The sequence below is a fragment of the Loxodonta africana genome, chromosome 1 (assembly GCF_030014295.1).
Source record: "Loxodonta africana isolate mLoxAfr1 chromosome 1, mLoxAfr1.hap2, whole genome shotgun sequence".
Taxonomy (NCBI): Eukaryota; Metazoa; Chordata; class Mammalia; order Proboscidea; family Elephantidae; genus Loxodonta; species Loxodonta africana.
In genome coordinates this window covers 4,444,296-4,471,350 of record NC_087342.1, presented here as the reverse complement: position 1 = coordinate 4,471,350, position 27,055 = coordinate 4,444,296, and positions in this window count along the sequence as shown.

Genomic DNA, 27,055 nt, shown 5'->3' with positions numbered 1-27,055 from the left:
ACCTATTTGAAACTTTCCAGGCCTAGGTAAGAAAAAGGGAGATAAAAGTTGAAGCTACCATGCCCGGCCTTGTTTCCTGAAGGCTGGAGTGAAGATCAGAAGAAGCACTGGTATGGCCTAGTGAGTTTTACCCACCATGGCCTTGGGAGAGCAGATAGTCAGGCATAGTTTGCAGAGCTCTGTGGAAAAAAGAAGTCAAACACTATGAAGGTATGACAGAGAGATGTACTCACATGCCCTTCATAAACAAAGTTCCACCTCACCTGTTTTTCTGTAACCTCACTTTCCAGTCAGGTCAAGTGTGCCATACAGAAAAGGCTACTGGAGTATACAGGCAGGCAGGGTAAAAGGGGGCAAAACCAGGCTTGGCATTCTGGAAGTCTATTCAAGGTAAGCTATAGAATGGGTGAGTAGTCTCAGTGCTGCCCCATGGGTTTGCAATTTAAGTTAGGCAGACATTTCTGGAAGGTAATTACAGGTGTTCCAGCAAAACCAGCAGGGGTTGGGAGTTTCTGATTAGGGAGGTAGAGGTGCCTTGATAACAAGAAAACATTAACATAAATATTTTAAAAGCCTCAGGAAATAATAGACAATAAACATTTTCTTTTTAAACAGAGTCATAAATTCAAGAATAAGTATTGTGTTATACACATAGTTTGGAAAGCTAGAAACAAAGAATACTATTACCAATGACAACAACACAAAAAGCTATTCCACAACACTGTACTTTCCAGCTTTCCAATGCTTTCTACCTTCTAGGTCATCCTTTCCATAGCAGGGTCTTACCCCCACACCTGACTGTACTATGATTACAGGGTAACCATTTGCCACCATTCGCTCTCTTTTGGGCTCCAAATATTTCTGGTGCTCTGGGCTTAACTCTTTCCTTGTCTTTCTTCTCTTTTATTTGTGCCTAAGTAAAAGAACATCTGATTTCCAGATCTTTCTTACAAACTAAGCAAGACATTAAACCTCTAGGCTTGACATCTTCGTTTGGAAACTAACACTCACCACGCATAACTCACAGAATTATTTCAGGAATCAAAAGAGATAAATGTAAAATGTGTTGCTGTTGTTGTTGTTAGGTGCCACTGAGTCAGTTCTGACTCATATTGACCCTTTGTATAATGGATCAAAACATCCTCTGATCCTGTGGCAGCCTCACAATAATAGATATGTCTGAGCCCATAAATGTAAAATACACTCTATAAATTGTCAAGTGTGGGACCAATGGGAGTTCATTTTTTTTAATATGATATTTTTCTGACTTTAGAAAATTTGGAAAAAAATACAAAAATGGGTAAATTTCCTTTTTCAGGCTTACAGCTTTACCAAAAAACCAAACTAAACCCATTGCTGTCAAGTTGATTCCGACTCATAGCGACCCTATACGACAGAGTAGAACTGCACATAGAGTTTCCAAGGAACATCTGGTAGATTCGAACTGCTGACCTTTTGATTAGTGGCTGTAGCTCTTAACCACTATGCCACCAGAGTTTCCTACACATTTAGGTCATAGCTAAAAAGTCCAATTCCTCATTTCTGTGCAGTTCAATATTCACCCGGGGCAGCTCCCCTTTACTCAGGTGGCACCATCTCCCACATTCATACCTCGATCTCTGATTCTCTGAATCCAGAAAATACACAGGAATCTTCTACCCAGATCCTTCCTACTTTCTTCTATCTAAGGATTACATCTTCCAAGATGAAATGTGTCACACTAGTCTACACACACACACACACATATACACACATTCATAAATACTTCCTACTGCAATGTTCAGTTGGTTCCTGGATGCTGTTTCCAAACGCATATAGAAGGATTGCTAGTAAAAAGATCATCAATCAAGACACCACAAAAAAGAATATACCACAGTGGACAGAGGAATAACTTGTGTTATAGTAAATACAAATCCCAGTCATTGGTGGGTATCTTTCTTCTGGTCTTCTCTGGTCTGGTCTGCATGAAGTTTGTTTCATTTTCTTCAATCCAGTTCCATCTGTGTTACGGAGAATGTACCCAGACACAAACATTAAGACATTTATCAGTCTTGGTGGGTGGTTGAGGTGTGTTTTCATTCTTTCTTGTGTATTCTTAAGCATTTTATCATCAAATTAGGAAATGTAGTATTTTCATGACCTACCAAAGGTCTTGCATACCAACCCAAAGGAAGTGTTTCATTTAAGGACAATTACCAATTGGTTTTCTTTCTAACATCACCAATGGGTCCATAAAGTCACAGCATCTTTGTTCATGTACATCCTCCATGATATCTGAACAATAGAGCTAGGAGGCACTCTTGGAGGCTGTAATAGATGAAAAAGTAGAACAGATATTGGAAAAATGGCTGCCCAAAACACCCTACTGCGGCATCCTACCCTGATCTGCCTTCCCTACAAGTTCAAGTTACCACATGTAATGGATTGAATTGTGTCCTCCCAAAATACGTGTTGGAATCTTAACCCTTGTACCTGTGGATGTAATCCAATTTTGGAATAGGATTTTCTTTGTTATGTTAATGAGGCCATATAGTATAGGGACTTCACTAAACCTAATTTGAGTTATTTGCAAAGAATGGGAATTCCAGAACACTTATTTGTGCTCATGAGGAACCTGTACATAGAGCAAGAGGCAGTTTTCAGACAGAATGAGGGGATACTGATAGGTTTAAAGTCAGGAAAGGTGTGCATCAGGGTTGTATCCTTTCACCATACCTATTCAATCTGTATGCTGAGCAAATAACCTGAGAAGCTGGGCTATAGGAAGAAGAACTGGGCATCAGCATTGGAGGAAGACTTATTAACAACCTGCATTGTTAATGCAGATGACACAACCTTGCTTGCTGAAAGTGAAGAGGACTTGAAGCACTTACTAACGAAGATCAAAGACCACAACCTTCAGTATGGATTGCACCTCAACATAAAGAAAACAAAAATCCTCACAACTGGACCAATGAGCAACATCATGATAAACCGAGAAAATATTGACGTTGTCAAGGATTTCGTTTTATTTCAATCCACAATCAACACTCATGGAAGCAGCAGCAAGAAATCAAATGATGCATTGCATTGGGTGAATCTGCTACAAAGAACCTCTTTAAACTATTGAAAAGCAAAAATGCCACCTTGAAGACTAAGACACGCCTGACCCAAGCCATCATATTTTCAATTGCCTCATATGCATGCAAAAGCTAGACAATGAACAAGGAAGACCGAAGAAGAACTGACACCTTTGAAATGTGGTGTTGGTGAAGAGTATTAAATATATCATGGGCTGCCAAAAGGAAGAACAAATCTGACTTGGAGGAAGTACAACAAGAATGCTCCTTAGAAGCAAGGATGGCGAGACTACATCTTACACACTTTGGACATGTTGTCAGGAAGGCTCAGTCCCTGAAGAAGGACATCATGCTTGGCAAAGTACAGGGTCAGTGGAAAAGAGGAAAACCCTCAATGAGATGGATTGACACAGTGGCTGCAACAAAGGGCTTAAGCATAATGACCATTGTGAGCAGGGCGCAGGACCAGGCCATGTTTCCTTCTGTGGTACATAGGGTCACTATGAGTTGGAGCCAACTCAACGGCACCTAACAACAATAACAACAACCTGAGTTATAAAAAGAACAGATTCCACACAGGGGGAAGCAAGCACATATTGGGGAGACAGATGCCATGTAAGGATCACTAAAAGGAACTAAGGAATACCCGAGAAAGAATCAACATGGCCATAACATTCATATGGACTTTTAGCCTTCAGAACTATGAGAAAATAAGTTTCTGTTCTTTAAAGCCAGCCACTTGTGGTGTTTGTGCTACGGCAACACTTGGAAACCAAGACAACACTCAATCACCTCTTCTCCCTACAAATCAAAGCTTTTATTCCAAAAAACAGACACCAGACATGGTATCTTTCCTCTGCAGAGAAAAATATAGTAATACTTACTAAAATTTGGAGTTCCTGGTTAGCTCAAAGGGTTAAGTGCTCGACCACTAGCTGAAAGGTTGGTGGTTTGAACCCACTCAGAGGCTCCTCAGAAGACAGGGTTGTCAATCTTCAGAGAGATCACAGCCTTGAAAGCCCTATGGAGCAGTTCTACTCTGCCCACATGGGGTCGCAATGAGTCGGAATTGACTCAGTGGCAACTAACAACAGCAACAGTAAAATTTAATATCCTCATACCCTTTGATCCACAAATTCTCCCACTAAGAGTTTTTCTTACAGATTACGAGTCCACGTGCACAAGTAACCATCAGTAAGGAAGTTCACTTAGCATTGTCTGTAATAGCCGGGTGTCAGAAACCACTTACATGTCTATTAGCAAGAGACTGGCTTAACAATCACGGTACATCTATGTAAAGAAACACAATGCATCCCTTCGAAAGAATGAGGCTGAATGAGGTTGATCCATATACATTTATCTCAGAATGGTTTCTGAGATAAATTAAAAAAAAATTTTTTTCAAGTGTAAAACAGTATGTATAGTATGCTTACCATTTGCGTAGAGAAAAAGAAATTAACATATACTCGAATGCATGTAGAATCTCTCTGAAACATACAGAAAAAGCCCATAACAGTGGTTGCCTCTGGGAGGTAGACTAGTGGTCAGGGAGGAAAGTGAATTTTCTTACTACTCTTTTATACTGTTTGAATTAGTTTTACCTTTAACAAAAGAAAGATAAGAGCAAAACAAAGTTCTCCCATGTCCTCTACACAGAAAAGCTTCTTCTGTATTTGAGAGAAAAAAAATTGGATCCTATGAATAAAATAAATTCCTTCTGAAGTGCCAGTAGCAGACAGCATTAAGCTTCCTGGGGCACCCTCAATTTTTAAGCAAACACTATTATCCAGTGTTTTCATTGGTAAAATACATTCCAAGGAAAAGGAGAGCCAAGAGGTGCCAGAAGGGGAGAATCTGTGATTTGGACCTATACTTTGGGCCAAACTGATACAGCTCTTGTTTAACTATTTCATGGTTACAAACAGCTTGCACGTTATTAGTTAATTGAACCCTAATAACTCCCAAAAGAGGTAGATGTTGTTGTCCATTTATAGAGGAGATAACTTTAATGTAGACTGGTTAAATGACTCACTTCAAGGCAAAAGCAAATAGATGCTACTTTCCAGGAACATTTGTCCCTCCGGAAATGGATGACACAATCAAGCTGAGCATTGCAAGGAAACTTTAACAAAGGGTCTATTGACAAAAGAGAACTGTTACTACCCAAGAGTGGTGTGGAAAGGGCCATCTGACAGGAGGTAAGACCTATGGTTAGGGGGTAAATCAAGCCTATGATGAACCCTCAAAGATGGGGACTCACTATACTTACCTTTTCTTCTCTCTCCCTCTAGCCTCCTCATTGTCTGAACTCAGCTGGAGCCCAGAGAGCAAGAGAACCCACTGATGTAGTCATATAGGTGAGCCTTCCAGGTCCCTAGGGCAGGGTGGAAAATGGACCCGGAGGCCCAACTGGAAGATGTTCAGCACAGCTAATGACCACAGAGAGTAGTCTGACAGGCTAGATGATGTGACTAAAAACTGAACTGTTTGCATAACAATTGGGAACAAGTTAAATATTTTGTGAGATTAAAAATTATTGAATGAAGTGAATGAATACGTGAGAAATACCTTTCTTTTTCTTTTATAAGGACAACTTAATTTTGACTCCAAACTCCTATCCCCACAAACTAGTAGGAAATGAAACTAGTCTTTGAGTTCCTGTCCCTCAAAGAACACAAAGGAACAGGATTTTCTAAAGAATCAAGACATAAGGGAGGCTCTTAGTGATGGCCATTAGTCTACAACGGGAATTGCTGAGTTATTCCAAGCCCCTGTCTACATGTCCCTTAGGTCCAGGGAGCCATAACCATGCCACGGGCCATCAGAATTTTTGGCAAGACTGGGAACTTTGATGCCTCAGATGGAATCGCCTATACTGCCACCTACCTTTCCTCTTTGGTAGGGCCCTGTCAGGGACCAGAGTTTGAACACCTTTCTTCTCCCCCATCTCAGGGAAAGGGAATCTGCAATTTCTCACCGCTTTCCCATACTGAGATAGGGAAGAAACAGGGACTGAGCCCACAGGCAAGGAGCCCTGCAACACCTGCAGCTTGCAACATACTTAAAATACTACGTGCTTGGCTAGTGCAAAACCCCCATCCTGGAACGTGCGATAAGGAAATAACAAACAATGTACTCCCTTGTAAGATGTTTTCAGAAGGATCGGCCAGATCTGGTCCCTGGAGCATGGGAAGACATCCACAAGGCGACCAAGGTGACCGACGGATGGTTTCTGCCTGATGCAAGTACCCAAGATAGGAATCGAACAGGCACCACAGGAGGGACTGCATAGGCATGACACCCCATACAAGTCCTGCTATGAATCCCAGAAGCCTCCGGGACAGGAGCCATCTTAAAGCCATCTTAGAAAGCTGCTGTATGCCTACCATAGTTGACATATCCCTGCCCAGAGGGGCCACTTGCTGGAAAACCCCGTCTATACCTATGAATAAGCATAAATCTTTTCCCACTTAAAAACCTGTAAAGATGCCTGCAAATCCTTTGTTCTAGGAGACAGGGGTAAGCGTTGCCTAGGCTCTCCTCATCTTCGCTTGCAAGCCTCTTTTAATAAAGCTTTGCTCGTGTGGAAAATTCTCCGTGCCTTACCTGTTCATTCTTGACCAGTGTGAGGCAAGAACCTTATTTAATTAAAGGCGTAGAGGTGCTGGCAACAATACCTCTCTCTCTCTTTCTCCCTCCAGGACAGTGAATGAAATCTCTTCAATAGGATCTAGGCTTTAACAAAAGGCAAGAAAAGCTGTTCTGCTTCTCCTTTCTGTCCTACCAAATCCTTGAGGAAAATAATTACAAAGCCTGGCTACCTACTTAGAATAAGGGTGGTTTAAGTGTAGAGGTGGATAAATGGGTAGAGAACAAATAAAAAAAAATAAGTTTTCCATAAATTATTCTACCACATTGTGAAGGAAGAGGGATAAAATTACTTCTCAATGTGGGGAACTTTTAAAGTTGGCTACAGAATTTTAGAGCTGGAAGGTACTTTGGGAGTTATCTGGGTCACTTCTTCCAAACTTATGTTAAGCAAATTTACTCTGAGTATCTGAATAGAAATGCAGTTAGAAAGGGGGGGGCGGGGAGAACACTGTGCAACTAAGTTTGTTTAACACAAATAAAATTAAACAGATCCCTTTCTAGGGCAGGCTTATTCAGACACTTGAACACTATAACACATTTCAAAAAAAGGAGATTTAGTATGCAGTGCCCAGGTTCATTTCATGGCAAAATTAATGTTCTCAAGAATAGAAGAGTGCTTTTCTTCTTGAAAAGGAAGCTGAGACTCGGAGACTCAGCTAGACCACCTGGCTCCCTTTCCAGAGCTCTTCTATCGTAATAACTGGCTGGCTTTTTCCATATGTATCTCATTTATCAGATCTTGTCTGAAAGAGGAAATACAAAATAGTAGGAGCAGAGAAAAGTTAAAGGCCTGATAATTATGCAGAAGACAGGGTTGATGGTGGAGGGAAGCCAGTACAGGATGGGCACTTGTGTGGACTTCTGGAGTGGCAGAAAGAGTTCAGTCACATTCATCAAAGAGATGTTGCCTTCTTCTCTCTTACCCAGAAGCAGCTTAAGTTTTTTTTCATCCATTTATTAATTTTCTACATACAGTTTTTCAAATTTTCCACCAGGGCTTCCTCTGGAAAAGCATTAGTTTTTCAGAGACATCTATTTCTCCTCCTCTGGAGGGGCCTTGGGAGACTCGAGGGGCAGAAGAGGGGAGGACAGGGTCAATCTAAGAAAACTGTGGAGATAAGATGTATTCCCAGAACCCCTAGTTTCCTGCTGTGTATCATGTATCTGCACAAATCGTTCTGAAAACAAAATAAAATGAGTTGTGGGAGCAAACCTGAATCATTCAACCTTGTGAAGAAAGAAGCATGAGTCTGGATCAGGTTCAACTCAATTCAACAGGTATTGATTGACTGCCTACGAAGTGCTATCACAGGGTTAGCAGGCTAAAAAGCAGAAAGCCCACAGAAAGGAGCATGATTAAGGCTCTTTCACGTGTTGTACTTGGTGCTATATTTTATACCTGATTCTCGAATAACAACAGATGAGTTGTAGGGAATTTTTGTGGGAATTTTTTGCCTTTCACAGTATCCATTTCCATACTCCTCATAATAGAATAATGATTTTCCTTGGGAAATACCACTTCCCCCTGTCAATCTATGGCATTCGGATAAAATTTATTCCATCCCCAGTTACAGGAATGGCCTGTGATGCAGGCAAAGGTGTCAGAACATCACATTCCCCTGTTACAGAGATTGGTTCAGGGAAGGACAGAGGATGGAATCAAAGCCAATATGAGCTAATCCTGAGACTAGTCTACACAGCCACCATGGAGTTTCTGAAAGGATAGATTAGGGGTGTAAAGCTGCCCTACCACTTAAAATAAGAGCCTGCCTGAGAAAAGACCTAATCCAAAGATAAGCAAAGCCACGTACCAAAAGAAAGAACCCTGACAACATTGTTGGAGCCCTTTTCCAGCCTTGCCTGAAGCCATACCCCTTGGAATTCCCAGTTGCTTGAATAAATTCCCTATCCTACTTCAACCAGTTTAAATTGGATTTATTGCCACTTGCAACTCAAAGATTGCTGACAAACTTGTTTTTATTTGATAAGTCATCCCAAAGTATATTAACTTCTTTCTATCAGCCTTAGTTCATCTAATCATTAAGATATTGTGTGTATGACTCTTAGATATAACTTTACAAGCATGTAATTTATATTAATAGGTCTTACCATTGGGGAGGAACCCAAAGTGGACACCAACCCTCATTTGTTGATTTAGAGTGAAGGACAGACTATACCTAAAACCATTGATTAAGAGCTTAAATTCATAGGGAATGAGCATGAACTCTATGGTATGCTCATTAATTGGTACACTCACCAATGTTTTTGTCAGCCCCTTTTACCTGACACCTGCTGAGAATATAAGCACATGTGAGTGCTCATTTCTAGAACTATGAGCAGCAGGGGAGTGATCAGATCACCAAAGAGATCAGTAATCCTGATCACCTCATCTAAAAGATCCTTGGAAAATCTCAGTCTTTGATTGCAGTAGCAGGAAGTCTACCATCTCAGTAAAATCTACCATCTTTCACCATGTGCCAGCCACCACACCAAGAGCTTTAAATGCCGAACATCTCACTGAAACCTGAACTCCCTATTATGAATCCCATTATAGATTAGGAAAATGAGATTCCTGCAAATTAAGCAGTTTACCAGTATCTTAGTTATCTAGTGTTGCTATAACAGAAATACCACAAGTGGATGGCTTTAACAAAGAAAAATTTATTCTTTCACAGTTTAGGAGGCTGGAAGTCCAAATCAGGGTGCCAGCTCCAGAGGAAGGCTTTCTCTCTCCGTTGGCTCTGGGGGAAAGTCTTTTTCATCAATCTTCCCTGGCTGAGGAGCTTCTCAGCACAGGGAGCCAGGTTCCACTGGACGCATTATTCTCCTGGTTCTCGTTTCTTGGTGGTATGAGGTCCCCGTGTCTCTCTGCTCATTTATCTCTTTTATATTTCAAAAGAGGCTGCTTTAAGACACTACCTAATTTTGTAGATTGAGTCCTGCCTCATTAACGTAACTGCCACTAATCCCAGGTCAGTAACATCATAGAGACAGGATTTAAAACATGTAGGAGAATCACATCAGATGACAAAATGGTGGACAATCACACAATACTGGGAATCATGGCCCAGCCAAGTCGACACACATATTTTTGGGGGACACAGTTCAATTCATAACAACCAGCTAGAAGTGGAAAGCTGGATTTGAAGCCATCTCCACATAATTCCAAAATCTATACTCTCAATTATTATATTACTTCTCAATCCCACACCAGTGCCACCATGACAATCCTCTTCCACACATTGCTGTAAAAAAAAAAAAAAAAAAGCATAGCATGCTTAGGAAAAACACGGCCAGCAAACAAACACAGAAGGTGCACACTATTTGCATAAAAATATGGTACTTCTTGTCTCTACCACTGTAATCCTATTCATCCTTAAAAACCAAGATTACATTCCATTTCCGCTAAAACTCCAACTAGAAATTACTCCTTCATCCTCTAGACACCTAAAGAGCCCGCTGATTCTGGAAAACAATATGACCCTTCCTTAAAAAGCTAGAAATAGAAATACCTTACATCCAGCCAGCCCACTTCTAGGAATATATGCTAGAGAAATAAAAGCCATCACACGAATAGACATATGCACTCCTACGTTCACTGCAACATTATTCACAATAGCAAAAAGATGGAAACAACCTAAGTTTCCATCAACAGATGAATGGATAAACAAACTATGGTACATACACACTACAGAGTACTATGCAACAATAAGGAACAATGATGAATCAGGGAAACACCTCACAACATAGATGAATCTGAAGGGCATTATGCTGAGTGAAATAAGTCAATCACAAAAGGACAAATACTGAATGAGACCACTATTACAAAAACTCATGAAAAGGTTTACGCACAGAAAGAAACAATCTTTGATGGTTATTTGGAAGGGGAGGGGTTGGGAGGGGTTGGGAGGGGAAAAGCACTAACTAGACAATAGATAAGTGGTAAATTTGAAGGGTAAGACAGTACATAATACTGAGGAAGTTGGTACAACTTGTCCAAGGCAAGGTCTTAAAAGCTTCATAGACACATCCGAACTCTCTGAGACACCAAATTACTGGGCTGAGGGCTAGGGACCATAGTCTTGGGGGATATCTAGCTCACTCTGCATAGCATAGTTTATAAAGAAAATGTTCTTACATCCTACTTTGGTGAGTAGAGTCTGGGGTCTTAAAAGCTTGTGAGTGGCCATGTAAAACACTCTGTTGGCACCACTCATTTGGAGAAAGGATGAACAAAGAAAACCAGACATAAGGAAAAGATTAGTCCAAAGGACTAATGGACCACAACCACCACAGCCTCTACCAGACTAAGTCCAGCACAACTAGATGACGCCCAGCTACTACCACCTACTGCTCTGACAGGGATCACAAGAGAGGGTCTTGGAAAGAGTTGGAGAAAAATGTAGAACAAAATTCTAACTCACAAAAAAGACCAGACTTATTGGTCTGGCAGAGACTAGAGAAACCCTGAGAGTATGGCCCCTGGACACCCTTTTAACTCAGTACTGAAGTCACTTCCGAGGTTCACCCTTCAACCAGAGATTACACAGGCCCATAAAACAAAACAAGACCAAATGGGTATGCCAGCTCAGAGGCAAGGATGAGAAGGCAGGAGGGACAGGAAAGCTGGTAACAGGGAACCCAAGGTTGAGAAGTGGAGAGTGCTGACATGTCATGGCTTTGGCAACCAATGTCACAAAACAATATGTATTAATTGCTTAATGAGAGACTAATTTGCTCTGTAAACCTTCATCTAAAGTTGCAAAAAAAAAAAAAACCATAAAGCTCATTGAACTGCAGCTATGTGAGTGGGTATTTCATTCTAATCACAACATCCACAAATTACACATTTTTATGCCCCACTATAGCACCTGGTTTAGTGTCTTGGCTATAAGAGATGCATTGCAAATGAGCTAACTGAATAAATGAAATATATGAAGTGGGTAAAAAGCTGTGGTAGTCAGAGTCTAACATGGCCCCTAAGGATTCTTGCCTCCTGGTATTCATGCCTTTGTATCATTCCTTCCCATACTGAATAACCAATAAAATATTGCAGAAATGACAGTATGCGACTTCCAAGGCTAAGTCATAAAATACATTATGGCTTCTGCATTGTGCTCTCTTCCGTCACTTGCTCTAGGGGATGCCAGCCACCATGTCATGAGAGCACTCAGGCAGTCTCTGGAATGGTGCACATGGTGAAGAACTGCCAGTACTGATGGATCCACCACACAAGTGAGCCATCTTGTTAGTGGATCTCTAGCTCTAGGTCACGTTTCAGATGACTGCAGCCCCAGCCACCATCTTGACGACAACCACCTGAGAGACCTTGAGCCAGAATCACCCAGCTAAACTGCTCTAGAGTTCCGGACCCACAGAAACTGTGTGAGATAACATCTGTTCATTTCTGTTTTCAGCATCTAAGTTTTAAGATAATTTGTTACACAGTATTATATAACTGACACAAAAGCCCAAGGTAATATCTGCAAACAAAAGTGTAAGAAAGTCCAAAGAACTTCCACTGAGTTTGGGGAGAAGAAAAAATGGGAAATAATTAAAATCGAGAAAAAATTTGAACTCCTGATTTGCTCTTGCAAGATTTTTCTGTTGCTAGAGATCATGAATAAAAGATTGTTTCCTGTCTCCAGTGCTCTGTGCGTGCCTGAACTGTGAGTCATAATCTCCAGGTATGTTTAGAGTCCTAATGAGCAAGCATAAGATAAATATTACTAACTACCATTCATTTAGCGTTCCTATGTGTCTATATGCTAAGACACTCCCAGAATCTTAGAATGTAGGCACTCTTAACATCCCCATTTTACAAAACAGACATCTGAGGCACAGAGGTTAAGAGATTAACTTGCTCAAGATTTCAAAGTTTATAGGTGACAGAGCAGGTCTCACACCTAGGCAGCTACGATTTACAGCCCACACTCTGAATCGCTATGCTATATAAGATACCATGCTTCCTTTAAGGCTGGAAACCACGAAAATCATTTAAAGTATTAGAATCTAATTGACATAAAATCAATGACTATAAGTTACTCATAGGTTGGCTCCAGAAACCCTCACGTGGTTGCAAGGTAGTTGCATTTCCTTCGATAGCTAAGATTGTGAGGTAAAGCTGGCAGGCTGCCTCATTCTGAACACACTCAAGAGACACTCTCATAGCCTCGAGTGTATTTACCCCCAGCCTAGTGATATTTGAAGCATCCTTTGACTTCAGTTGGGTGCACTGAACAGTGATGCCTGAATCCAGATTGCAATTGTTGATTTTCCAAATACAAAAAATCTATTTTACTTTTTTGTTGAAGTCTGGAAGGATCATAGCAAATAATTTTTAAAAAGCACAATTTGGGAAATATTTTCATTCATTCTACTTTCAACAAAAGCAGCTGCAGCAGTATATCCATAGGGAGCTGCCAGAAATTCAAGCCAGATTTAGAAGAGGAAGTGGAACCAGGGATATCATTGCCGATGTCAGATGGATCCTGGCTGAAAACAGAGAATACCAAAAAGATGTTTACCTGTGTGTTATTGTCTATGCTAAGGCATTTGACTGTGTGGATCATGACAAATCAGGGATAACATTGTGGAGAATGGGAATTCCAGAACACTTAATTGTGCTCATGAGGAATCTGTACATGGATTAAGAAAGCAGGTATTCCAACAGAACAAGGGGATACTGCATGGTTTAAGGTCAGGAAAGGTGTGTGTCAGGGTTGTATTCTTTCATTATACCTATTCAGTCTGTATGCTGAGCAAATAATCCAAGAAACTGGATTATATGAAGAAAAATGGGGTATCAGGATTGGAGGAAGGCTCATTAACAACCTGCGTTAGGCAGATGGTACAATGTTAGTTGCTGAAAATGAAGAGTATTTGAAGCACTTACTGATGAAGATCAGTATAGATTACGCCTCAACACAAAGAAAACAAAAATCCTCACAACTGGACCAGTAAGCAACATCATGATAAATGGAGAAAAGATTGAAGTGGTCAAGGATTTCATTTTACTTGGATCCACAAACAACACCCATGGAAACAACACTCAAGAACTCAAGGGACGCATTGCCTTGGGTAAATTGGTTGCAAAAGACCTCTTTAAAGTGTTGAAAAGCAAAGATGTCACCTTGAAGACCAAGGTGCACCTGACCCAAGCCCTGGTATTTTCGATCGCATCATGTGTATGCAAAAGCTGGACAATGAATAAGGAAGACTGAAGAAGAATTGACGCCTTTGGATTGTAGTGTTGGTGAAGAATGTTGAAAATACCATGGACTGCCAAAAGAACAACTTGGAAGAAGTACAACCAGAATGCTCCTTAGGAGCAAGGATGGTGAGACTCTGTCTCACATACTTTTGGACGTGTTATCAGAAGGGATCAGTCCCTCGAGGGCATCATGCTTGGTAAAGTAGAGGGTCAGCAAAAAGGAGGAAGACCCTCAATGAGATGGATTGACACAGGGGCTGCAACAATGGGCTCAAGCACAACAATTGTGAGGATGGCGCAGGACTGGGCTATGTTTCATTCTGTTGTGCAGAGGGTCGCTATGAGTCAGAACTGACTTGAAAGCACCTAACAACAACATTTTCAACAAATGCTGTTCGAAATCCTGAGAAAGTTTTCAAAATCTGTAAGATACTGTCCTCAAGGAGCTTATACTCTAGAAGTTATAGGTTGATTATAATATCTCTACATTATCAATAATCATAAATTATATTGTAAGAACTCAACAAAATGGACACTATAATTTTTTTTTTCACATCCCAAGTATCCCACAAAACATTCTATATGTTAGGAAGTCATAACAACAAATCCCTTCTCAATATTAACCTATTCAATCAACACAAAACTTTACAGATATATAGTTATAGATATAAAATAATATAGATATAGACATATAGATACACACATATATATTAGTTTTTAAATGTAAACTAAACACTTGTTGATTACAATTAGTAAAAAATGCAAAAACGTAGAAAAAATGTATCTTCCCTCACCCTCCCTCCACACTCGGTCCCCAAAGATAACCAGTTTATGTCTCTTTCCACATCTTGCCTATGCCTGCACAAATACTTGCAACAGAAGTATACATACGAGTGTTTTGTGGTGGTTGTCATTATTTGTTTTCTAAAAATGAGATCTCAAATACTGCCTATTGCTCTTTAGCTGAATGCTGTTCCATAACAAAAGGGTTTACTTATTCCTGATAAAAACTGCATAATGGTCCCTTTTCAATGGTTCTTCTCTTGATGATGGTTCAACTCTTCACTGGAAATGCTGCCCCTACAAACAGCACCACGTTCTTGTGCATATGGATTTTCATTCTCCTTTCCATTTTTCTGCAGTATAGTATCTCCATAATGGAGTAATTGGGTCGTGGATATGAGTGTATTTAAATTTTAATAGAAATTTCTAGATTATTTTTCATAGCAAGGTTGCAAAGTGTCAAAGCAATCTAGTAGTCCATGAGCCTCCATGTATTCCTGCCAGGACTAGATTTAATCACTCTGTAATTTCTTCTGATCTGATGGGTAGAAAAGAATATCTCCTTGCTAGTTTAATTTTCATTTCCCTATTGATATGGCAAAGAGTCTTTATAAATGTTTACAAACCACTTAGATTTTTCCTCTTATTGTAATCACCTATTCTCATTTTTTTTTAATCTTTTTTCTCATCAATATGTAGAACCAAATTGTATTAGCTTGTTGTTTGTCACTTGGGTTGTGCATAATTTTTCCCAATCAAAAAATTGTCTTTTGAAAGGGCCACATAAACCAGAGACTACATTGGCCTGAGACCAGAAGAACTAGATGATGCCTGGCTACAACCGATGACTGCCCTGACAGGGAACAAAACAGAGAACCCCTGAGGGAGCAGGAAAGCAGTGGGATGCAGACCCAAATTCTCATAAAAAGACCAGATTTAATGGTCTGACTAAGACTAGAAGGACCCCGGAGGCCATGGTCCCCAGACCTGTTAGCCCAGGACAGGAACCATTCCCAAAGCCTACTCTTCAGACAGGGATTGGACTGGACAATGGGCTAGAAAAAGATGCTGGTGAAGAATGACCTTCCTGGATCAAGTAGATACTTGAGACTACGTTGGCATCTCCTATCTGAAGGGCAGATGAGAGGGCAGAGGGGATTAGAAGCTGGTGGAATGGACACGAAAAGAGAGAGTGGAGGGAAGGAGTGTGCTGTCTCATTAAAGGGAGAGCAACTAGGAGGATATAGCAAAGTGTATATAAATTTTTGTATGAGAGACTGACTTGATTTGTACACTTTCACTTAAAGCACAATAAAATTTTTTTTAAAAAATTGTCGTTTGATTTTGTTTATGGAGCCTATTATGAAAACACTGTTACTTTTATGTAATGAAATATGTCTATCTTTTCCTTTATAATTTCTGAGTTTGCTTTCTTAGGGAAAAACCAAACCCTTTGCCATCAAATCAATTCTGACTCATAGTGACCCTATAGGACAGACAGAGTAGAACTGCCCCATAGGGTTTCCAAGGCTGTAAATCTTTGTGGGAGATGATTGCCACATCTTTCTCCCAAAGAGCAGGTGGTGGGTTTGAATCACCGATCTTCAGATTAGCAGCTGAGAGCTTAACCACTGTGCTACCAGGGTTAAAGTTCCTATATTTTCTGTAAATAATTTAACACATATTTGGGTCACGTTTCTTTTCTTTCAATATGCTGAAGCTATTATTCCACTACCTTCTAGTTTCCCATGTTGGAGATGAAAATTTCCATGCAAGTCACATTCCCATTTTAAAATAACCTGGGCTTTTTGTTCTTGTTTTGTTTTTTACCATGCTTCCTGGAAGCTTGAAAAATGGTTTCTCTGTTTTTGTAACTCAAGAATTTCACCAACGTGTATCTATGTGTTTGTCTTCTTTTAATCAAGCCTGTCTCAACTTCAATAAGCCCTTTTAATTTACAGATCTAAAAAATACATATATTACTTGTTAAATTTTCAGTTCTCCATAAGTTCCTTCTTCTGAAATTCCCATTTGATCTTCTGGTGATTTATTCCAAGTTTCTGAGCTTTTTACTCATGGTATCTCTCTGGTTTTGCTCTCTGTTGAGCTATATCTCTTCCACTGCATCTTCCAAGCCACAAATTCAGTTCTAGTAACTAACCACCCTGTTTTTGTTTGTAACAATTTTTAAAGTGTTTTAATTCCATAAAGTGTTGTTTGTAGTCTTGTCACAACTCCTTGAGAGTTGTCATTATCTTTCTTTTTTAAAGCATCTTTGAACTCTACCATCTACTTCAGTGATAGTCATTTATACTAGATGCTCATCTAGGGATCTCTGCTAATGGAAAGGCTGGTGGTTCCAAATCCACACAGAGATGCCTTAGAAGAAAGCCTGGTGATCTTCTTCCCAAAAATTAGCCTTTGAAAACCCCATGGAGCACAGTTCTACGCTGACTTCCATAGGGTTACCATGAGTCTGGATTGACTTCAACAACTGCTATGGATTTATGCTCTCTCAGTATCACATAGGTCAGGCTGTCCAAGTCTCTCATCTAGGAGCAGACCTCCAAAAGGAACTCTTTTTTTAGATCCAGAGACAAATAAATACTTACCAGGTCCCCTGTTGAGCCATGGGGAGACAGCACATCTTGACGCAGGGTCCATTGCAAGGAATAATAGCAGGATTAAGAGGAAAGGAGGCAAGGACAGCCTTCCCAAGATGTGCAGGCTCTACAGACAAGATTCTCATCATGAAACCCAAAACCAGGCTTACATCAGAAAGCTCACAACAAAGAAAACCTTTTCCTCTGATACTGGTCTCTTTACGCAAGCAGCAAGGAAAAGAAGCTTCGGTGTAGGCTCTCCCCTGCACACCACCCACTCTCACAGATCCTTGGAGAAAAATCAACCTCAGGGCTCCACTAGCTTGCTGGCTCCAATACTGCGATGTTCTGGAGAGACATTTAAGGGGAAGTAGGACTCGATGGCACTAGTTTTTTTTTTTTTAGGGAACTCAATAGTTGTTGTCGTTGTTTTAGACACCTTATAAAGACTCTTTTCTCAGGAATTGCCTTAAGAATATGCGTGTCTAAAATGCAGTGAATGTAATAAATAACAACTTGAAATACTATTCTCTGTGCTTTTCTTTTCCTTGTACATGAGTGTCCCTTGTTCAGTCAGAGGCATGGCCTCAAGAGGAGTTGAAGTATTCATAGAAGGACCACAGAGTTCAGCTAGTCCTCATTCTTTTTTTTTTTTTTAATTTCCAAAACAGTCTCTTGAAGCCCCCATCAAAAATAACAGTTTAGATTCGTGTAATTTCGTTTTACAAAAAGTAAGATTTATTAAGCAAAGAAAAGCTCTTGAAAACCAGACCGTCTAGATTTCTACACAGTAATAGATGGGATAGAAAAATAGAAAGGCCCAGAAGGTTCCAGACCAGGGGTTTCTGAATGAGGGGCACAAAAGGTGGCAGGAAAGAAGGGGAACAGAACAGAACATGACCATGGTGGGTAGAACCTGGAGCTAAGAGGAAAGACCTGGGATCTATATGCAAGCCAAACCAACGTTATTGTTGTAAGGATACCTCCAATGGCCCATTTGTTTCTAACCAAGGGTATGTTACAAAGTAGTTTTAAAGTCCTAAAAGCAATTTTTGGTGATTTCAATGTGAGTCTGGGGACTCAGGAGATCTAAAAGGGTGTAAATGTTGATAGTGAATCAAAAGATTACTTTTAGTATCTACATATCACTTATAGAAGGTATTAAGAATAGTTGAGTCTCTGTTGCTGATACACATAAAGAATTAGTGTCACTACTTCATGATAACACTCAAACTGACACTTGACAACTTCTAAAATACCTCCAACCAAATGAGCAAAAAGTTAAAGAGCAACTTGATGATGGCTAAAAGAAAAAAATCTTCAATCCTTATCTCACAGGCATTTTTGGAGGAAAATCTCATTTTGTTTTGAAAGTGTCCTCTAATATGCAATGATTCTTTGGGTGAGAGTCCAAGGGAAGGAAAACAATAATAAAGATGAATACCAGTCCCTAGTATAAAGGCAATCATGGTTTTGCTTTGGTCTGTATGATTATTCTGGTTCCATATTGGAACACTAGGCTGCATTCCTTATCTCCTAGTATGCTAAGAAACCAATTATGTTAAACAATATTGCCTGAAGGGACTTTTCAGAGCTGCTAGAGAGAGATCAATGCAATAACCTTGGACTTTAGCATCAATATTTTTTAGGAAGCACACAATTTTCAAAAATATAGTTTTGTTGGAAATTACTTTTAAAAACCTAAATTCAACAATTAAAATTTTACCATATTCATGTTGTGATTCATTGGTGGGCAGCAGTTGAAAAATACAGCAGGACAAACAATAAAATATAAATACCAAATATTTATTCAAGTGATATTTCAAGGAAAACATAAGGTTCTTATCATATCAATCCAAAGGGACTTATTTAAATGACTACAACCTTTAATATAACTATCAATCAGATGAGTTGGAAATTCACTTCCTTCATTTCCCTCACACTGAAAAAAAGCTACACGTTTCTCTGACTCACATAAATAATAAATTGTCCTTTGTACAAAGAAGAGCCCTTATTGTTCGATCTCTCAGTCAAATGGAAGTGTCAATTGGAAAACTATATCCCCAGGCATGAAAAGGGTGCATTCAGGAGATATAAGATTTAAAACAAAATTGGTGTAGTAAAATAAGAAAAAAAAGATTGAAATACATATCAGGAAAATAATATCTAAATAACATTAACAAAGGACCCTGTCAGAATATAATGAGATATTTAAAACATATGTGCAGAACTCAGCACAGACAGCGTTTCTTCAAAGGAGGGGAAGCTTGATCTAGTCAGGGTAGTGACTCTACGGTGAAATGTCTGGATTCCATTTCACACAATGCCATTGAAATTACCGAGAGGATTTGAGTCACGCTGTGTCTGCTGGTGGGGGTCCCAAGTATCTTCCATTCACCTTTTCTCAATATTCATACACTGAATCTATGTCACAATAATCCCTAGGAAACCAGAAACATAAATATTTTAGTAGTAGAAAAGGGAATATCCTGCCAGGTATGGGTTGTTTCTTACATTTTCCATTACGCCAAGAACAACATAAAATGTCTGAAGAGAACAAAGCAATTATTGGCCTCTAGAAGGAGCTTTTTGGTTGATGGAAACACATGAGCAACTCCGCCCTGCCTATCCCCTCTACTGTCTACCTTCCTCTGCCCTGAAATAGGAGACGGGCTGATCTAAATTGTCAAATAAGAAGACACACACTAAGCCTCAGTTCCAAGAGTTGAAATTTCCAAAAGCTATTAAGAATGGCCTTGAATTTCTTTCAGGATATTTATCATCCCAGAATTTGGAGATTTAAGACTTAACAGAAAGCCTGCACCTCCTGAGAGACAATGGACTATATATCTGCTAAGTAGGAGTAAAGAGGACTCCCTTGACAGAGATTATCCACACCCCCATTCATCTGCCTTGAGCATTGAGGCAAAAGTCTCTCAATCTCTTAAACTCCCTTCTGGTTCCCAAGGGTGTATGCCACCTAAATTGTAATATCTAAGCCCAGATGTTAGCTAAGAGGTGAAGATGAAGCAAATAAGCCTTTCAGTCCCTTTGGTTTTAGGCCATTCAATATACATAGCTTAAGTAAAGGACTTCACCATAGAGGCCAGTCGAGTCTACCAAAGGTCTGCATATTGGAGTTTGGGTCCAAAATCCCAGCTGTTAATGAAGTTACTTTTCCTTGATTTGCCTCTTCTGTGAAAATAATTTCTTGGAGTGCTCCTGGGCAGCAATTACCAGTAAAGAGCTGCACGTGGATACTCTGGCTCTCTTGGCCAAACACCATCACAATACTATCTTGATAGCATAAAGGCATAGCCACTTGCATGCCATTTTTATATGACTGTTGCTACAAAAAACACAAACTATACAGGTGAAGTGTGAGCAAATACTTATAAATATTCTGGGAGTTCTGAGTTGAGTCTATTACTGTCTTAGCTTCAGTGGGCACACATTAACTAGTTTATAGTTTCTGCCTGGATGGGAAACCATCTTTAGCAGAGAGTAGGCTACTAGGGGCACTATTTCGGCTAAGGCCATGAAACCAAAAATCAGATCAGGGTTCCAATTAGGAACAGGCACAAGGGGTCTGGCTAGCATCAATGTCAGAATTTATTTATCACAGGTTCTGGAGATTCAGGAGCATCTGTCAATGTAAGGTGATTCCCATTGGGTCTTTGTTGTTGCTGTTGTTAGGCGCCCTCAAGTCGGTTCCGACTTATAGCGACCCTGTGCGCAACAGAACGAAACACTGCCCAGTCCTGCGCCATCCTTACAATCGTTGCTATGCTTGAGCCCATTGTTGTAGCCACTGTGTCAATCCATCTCATTGAGAGTCTTCCTCTTTTCCACTGACCCTGTACTCCACCAAGCATGATGTCCTTCTCCAGGGGCTGATTCCTCCTGACAACATGTCCAAAGTATATAAGATGCAGTCTCGCCATCCTTGCTTCTAAGGAACATTCTGGTTGTACTTCTTCCAAGACAGATTTGTTCACTCTTTTGGCAGTCTATGGCATATTCAATATCCTTTGTCAACACCACAATTCAAAGGCGTCAATTCTTCTTCCACCTTCCTTATTCATTGTCCAGCTTTCACATGCATATGATATGATTAAAAATACCAGGGCTTGGGTCAAGTGCACCTTAGTCTTCAAGGTGACATCTTTGTTTTTCAACACTTGAAAGAGGTTTTTTGCAGCAGATTTGCCCAGTGCAGTAAGTCTTTTGATTTCTTAACTGCTGCTTCCATGGCTGTTGATTGTGGATCCAAGTAAAATGAAATCCTTGACAACTTCAATCTTTTCTCCGTTTATCATGATGTTGCTTATTGGTCCAGTTTGTGAGGATTTTTGTTTTCTTTATGTTGGGCATAATCCATACCAAAGGTTGTGGTCTTTGATCTTCATTAGTAAGTGCTTCAAGCCCTCTTCCCTTTCAGCAAGCAAGGTTGTGTCATCTGCATAACGCAGGATGTTAATGAGTCTTCCTCCAATCCTGATGCCCCATTCTTCTTCAGATAGTTCAGCTTCTTGGATTGCCTGCTCAGCATACAGATTGAACAGGTATGGTGAAAGAATACAACCCTGATGTACAACTTTCCTGACTTTAAAACACTCAGTATCCCCTTGTTCTGTTTGAGCAACTGCCTCTTGATATATGTATGGGTTCCTCACGAGCACAATTAAGTGTTCTGGAATTCCCATCTTTCACAATGTTATCCATAATTTGTTATGATCCATACAGTCGAATGCCTTTGCATAGTCAATAAAACACAGGTAAACATCTTTCTGGTATTCTCTGCTTTCAGCCAGTATCCATCTGACATCAGCAATGATATCCCTGGTTCCACGCCCTCTTCTGAAATCAGCCTGAATTTCTGGCAGTTCCCTGTCAATATACTGCTGCAGCCACTTTTGAATGATCTTTAGCAAAATTTTGCTTGCATGTGATATTAATTATATTACTATATAATTTCCACATTCGGTTGGATCACCTTTCTGGGAATAGACATAAATATGGATCTCTTCCAGTCAGTTGGCCAGGAAGCTGTCTTCCATGTTTCTTGGCATAGATGAATGAGCACTCCCAGCGCTGCGTCTGTTTGTTGAAACATGTCAATTGATATTCCATCAATTCCTGAAGACTTGTTTTTCACCAGTGCCTTCAATGCAGCTTGGACTTCTTCCTTCAGTACCATTGGTTCCTGATCATATGCTACCTCTTGAAATGGTTGAATGCTGACTAATTCTTTTTGGTATAATGACTCTGTGTATTCCTTCCACCTTCTTTTGAAGTTTTCTGTGTTGTTTAATATTTTCTAGATAGGATCCTTCACTATTACAGCTCTAGGCTTGAATTTTTTCTTCAGTTCTTTCAGCTTGAGAAACACTGAACATGTTTATGAGATCAAAATAGGACAAGGTTTTCAGATTCTCAGAATTATCTGAACTCCTTAAGGAATCTTCCAACCTTTCATTGCTTTTCGAGTACCAGTGACTCACAGACAACTTGGACCAAGAAGAATCTTCTGGGTTACATAGGGGTTCTGTGTACATCATCCCTAACTTCTCTTCTATATAATACCCTGCCCTGCCAACCACCAATGCCAACTCTGAAGATCACGTGTCCTGTCCTTAGCCATGACTTTTACCTTTCTGGGGTTAGTGAAGTCCTTGTAGTTTTGCATAACAGCAGGCTTCTAACTAAAACCACTGTGGCACATCCTCCATCTCTTTCAATTATACAGAATTTCTCCTTTATGGCAACTCATGTAGCAAAAAGAAGCTATGACATCCAAGTAAAAGTTTTCTTTGGCCCAACACTCAATCTGGCAGTTTTTCATCCTATTCCTAGAGACTTGGATATTAGTGACTCCTTCTAGTTTGTTGCTTCTTCTTCTAGGCACCAGCGGGACCATTAGGGAACCAGTCACATTAGTTAACAACATGCCTACATTTGACTTGGCCTTCTTTAGAGAATCATAAAATTGCCAACCCCATTCTGGTAGCACATTGTCTAACAACCACCTTAAATGCAGATGATATCTCAAAATCTTCATCACCAAAGCTCCATTGTTTCTATGACTTCAATGTTGCTGATGGGAAGTCATCATTGCTTCCACCAAGTAGAGTTTCTATGACAGCCAACTCCAACTTCCTCTCAAGTTCAGAATAAGGGGAGTGACAAGCCCTTTCACCTTTATGTCAACTCATGTAGCAGAAAGAAGCTGTGACGTCCAAGTACAAGGTTTTCTTAGGCTCAACACTCAATCTGGCAGTTTTTCATCCCATTCCTAGAGAGTTGGATATTACTGGCTCCTAGTTTCTTACTTTCTGAAAAACGATTAAATATAGATCTCAGTATTCTCAACTCTCTGGAAATCCTACAGGGTCCAGATCAATGCCCCCAAGGCATTTCTCTTCCACAACACACATTCTGTCCATTAGCCTGTCACATCAACGTTCTCAAAGTCTACCTTCTCTTTATTACTCAGCTCCTAAATCTATCGGTTGTCCCTGTTATCATTCTCTGGCCAGAGCTTAGGTTTCCTGGGCCTCTCTTGAGGGCATGCATGTCTCTGCTAAGCCTTCTAAGGGAGTTTTGGGGGCACATTTTCCAATCATTCTCTTAGGAATCAGGGAGGGAAACAATTCCTCCTGGTGTCTCATATTAGCACCTCCCTGTAATTTGTTTTTCTTTTAGTAGAGGTGCTTCTCCTCTGGATACTGAAAAAGGCATAAACCCACTGCTTTCCTTTAGGTTAAAGCGGTTTTTCTAGGCTACATTGGTGCTTGCAGGGCACTATGGTAGAGTTCCTTGCTATCTTTCTGCAACTTCCAAACCCAGATATTTAAGGGCTTGATAACAGTTAGTTGCCCCCAATATCTGCTCTCAATAGTTTTGCCTAATTAAAGACCTTCTAACCCTTCATTGAAGATAACAAAAATGAAACCCATTGGCTGTAGAGTCTATTCTGACTCATAGTGACCTATAGGACAGAGTAGAACTGACCCATAGGATTTCCAAGGAGCGGCTAGTGGATTCGAACTGCTGACCTTTTAGTTAGCAGCCAAGTTCTTAACCACTGTGCCACCAGGGCTCGCCATTGAAGATAGGTGTCATGGATTGAATTGTGTCCCCCAAAAATGTGTGTATTAATTTGGCTGGACCATGATTCCTGGTATTGTGTGATTGTCCACCATTTTGTTACCTGATGTGATTTTCCTCTGTGTTGTAAATTCTACCTCTATGATGTTAATGAGGGGGGATGGGCAGCAATTGTGTTAATGAGGTAGGACTCAATCTATGGGATTGGACTGTGTCTTGAGCTGGTTTCCATTGGAATATAAAAGAGAGAAGCAAGCAGAGAGACGGGGGGCCCCATACCACCAAGAAAACCGTGCCAGAAGGAGAACGTGTCCTTTGGACCTGGGGTTCCTGAGCAGAGAAGCTCCAAGTCCAGGAGAAGATTGATAAGAACAACCTTCCTCCAGAGCCAACAGAGAGAAAAAGCTACCCCCTGGAGCTGACACCCTGAATTTGGACTTTTAGCCTACTTTACTGTGAGGAAAGAAATTTCTCTTTGTTAAAGCCATCCACTTGTGGTATTTCTGTTATAACAGCATCAGATGACTAAGGCAACAGGTGTGGCCATATTACTAACTCTGATCAGTGGGATGTGAAAGGAAGTGATGTGTGTCCATGTCAGACTTTGTTTTTAAAACAATTGGACATTCACTCCTTGACTCTTTTCTTCCTTTCCCATTGGCTGACTGGGTGATGGAGAGAAATGGAACAGGTATCTTGGACCCAGAGATAAAAGCCTCAAGTTGATAATGGCAGAGTGATTCTATCACTCTGAACTGTTATATGAGAGAGAAATAAATTCTGTCTTGTTTAAACCATTGTATTTTGGACTCTCTTTATGATGGCAATTTTAGTCCATACAATAGCTAGTTCATCATCTTCATATATACTCTCCAAGTCTCATAGGCAGTAGAGTTTACCAAGGAAAATAAATAAACCCAACTCAAATTATAATCCTTGATTACACAATTCTATAATAAAAGGCCTGTTGTTAACAGCCATTGAGTCAGCACTTGACTCATGGTGGCCCCATGCACAACAGGATTAGACCATTGTGATCCACAGAGTTTTCACTGGCTGATTTTCAGAAGTAGATCACTTGGTCTTTTTTCCTTTCCTTGGTCTTTTTTTTCAGTCTAGATGCCCCACTGAAACCTGTTCAGCATGACAGCAACACACAAGCTTCCACTGACAGACGAATGGTGGCTGCACTTGAGGTACGTTGGCCAGGAATCAACCTGGGTCTCCATCATGGAAGGCGAGAATTCTACCACTGAACCAACACTGCCCTTTATAAAGGACGTAAAAGGGAGATAACAGTTTTATAGTCCGTTTTAGACAGCAAAGACACAGGCAACACTGCTCATAATTGTTTGGAGCTCTACTCTGCATTTCAGGTTCGAGATTCCCATATCCTTCTTTACATCTGGTCTAATTCAGTGTCCTACAGCAGCAGAACTGTCCAGGAGTTTCCCTCACTAGATGTGATTATCTGAAGAGAGACACAACTATGTCTCCTTTCAAAAGAAATGTGGGCACAATCTGCAATCATACACCCTCTGAATAAAACCTGGGAAGAGGAATTTACTGAACATTTATCAAAATTGCCTCCCATATAGCTTCTAAATTTTCACCTTCCATCTCAGGCTGAGAATTAAGGTGAACCTCCTCAAGGAGACATGTTGCAGTGTTGTTCTGTCCATAGGTGATAGGGATGCTATTTTCTTCTCCATGAGGTACCCAGGCAGAAGACTTGCCTTGGTCCACACGGCTTATAAACTAGCGTCAACCACAGACCCTTACCTGAAGTAATATTCTGTCTCTAGAATAGTGGCTTCACGTTTTTTACCCTTTCTACTTTTTCCCTTAAGAGTCATGTAGCAGCACATCACATCAGATAAATCACCCCCAAAAGGACTGGGAACAACCATTGGGTAAGCCCCTGTGAAAGGGGAAGGAGAAAGTATGAGGGGACTTTTATAGCAGTCATGATCCAGGGAAATAATGATGACAACACTTCAGGCATGTGAAGATATTCCCCTGGAATATTCTAAAGGATTCTAGGATCCTAGGAGCCAGTTTGAAAATCACTTGTTTAGGGGTACACAGCTTCATTTTCTTCATCATCATCATCACGAAACATTACTGTCAACTATTACGCAAATCTCGGTCCCTCTGTATTAGGAATTGTGATGGGGACAGAGAAATTCCTTACCAAGTAACTTTCAAAGCAGAGGAAATAAAATGTAAATTTGTTCCTCATGTCTCAACATCTGCTTCAGAACTAGAAATTTAAGACGCCTTCTAGGAACATGCTAACATCCTTTCATCTCTCTTACCAACTTACGTATGATCTCATAACAACAACCTGGAGCTTTTTATGTCATTCTAAAGAAGCCAGCCCTCCCTTCTCATATGCTTCCCTCCCATTGCCTCTAACACCATCCGTATTGTACAGGTAGCATCCTATCGATTGATCAGAAACACATTATTCTGTTTCTTGCTGTTCAATCTATACCAACCACAACCAATACCCATCTAATCTAACACGACAGACTGTTTCATAGCCTGTCATGTATATGTCATCTTGCTAAATATAACCGGTGAATGGAAGAAAAAGTGGTGCAAATCTTCAGCATTGAGGTACAAGGCAACAA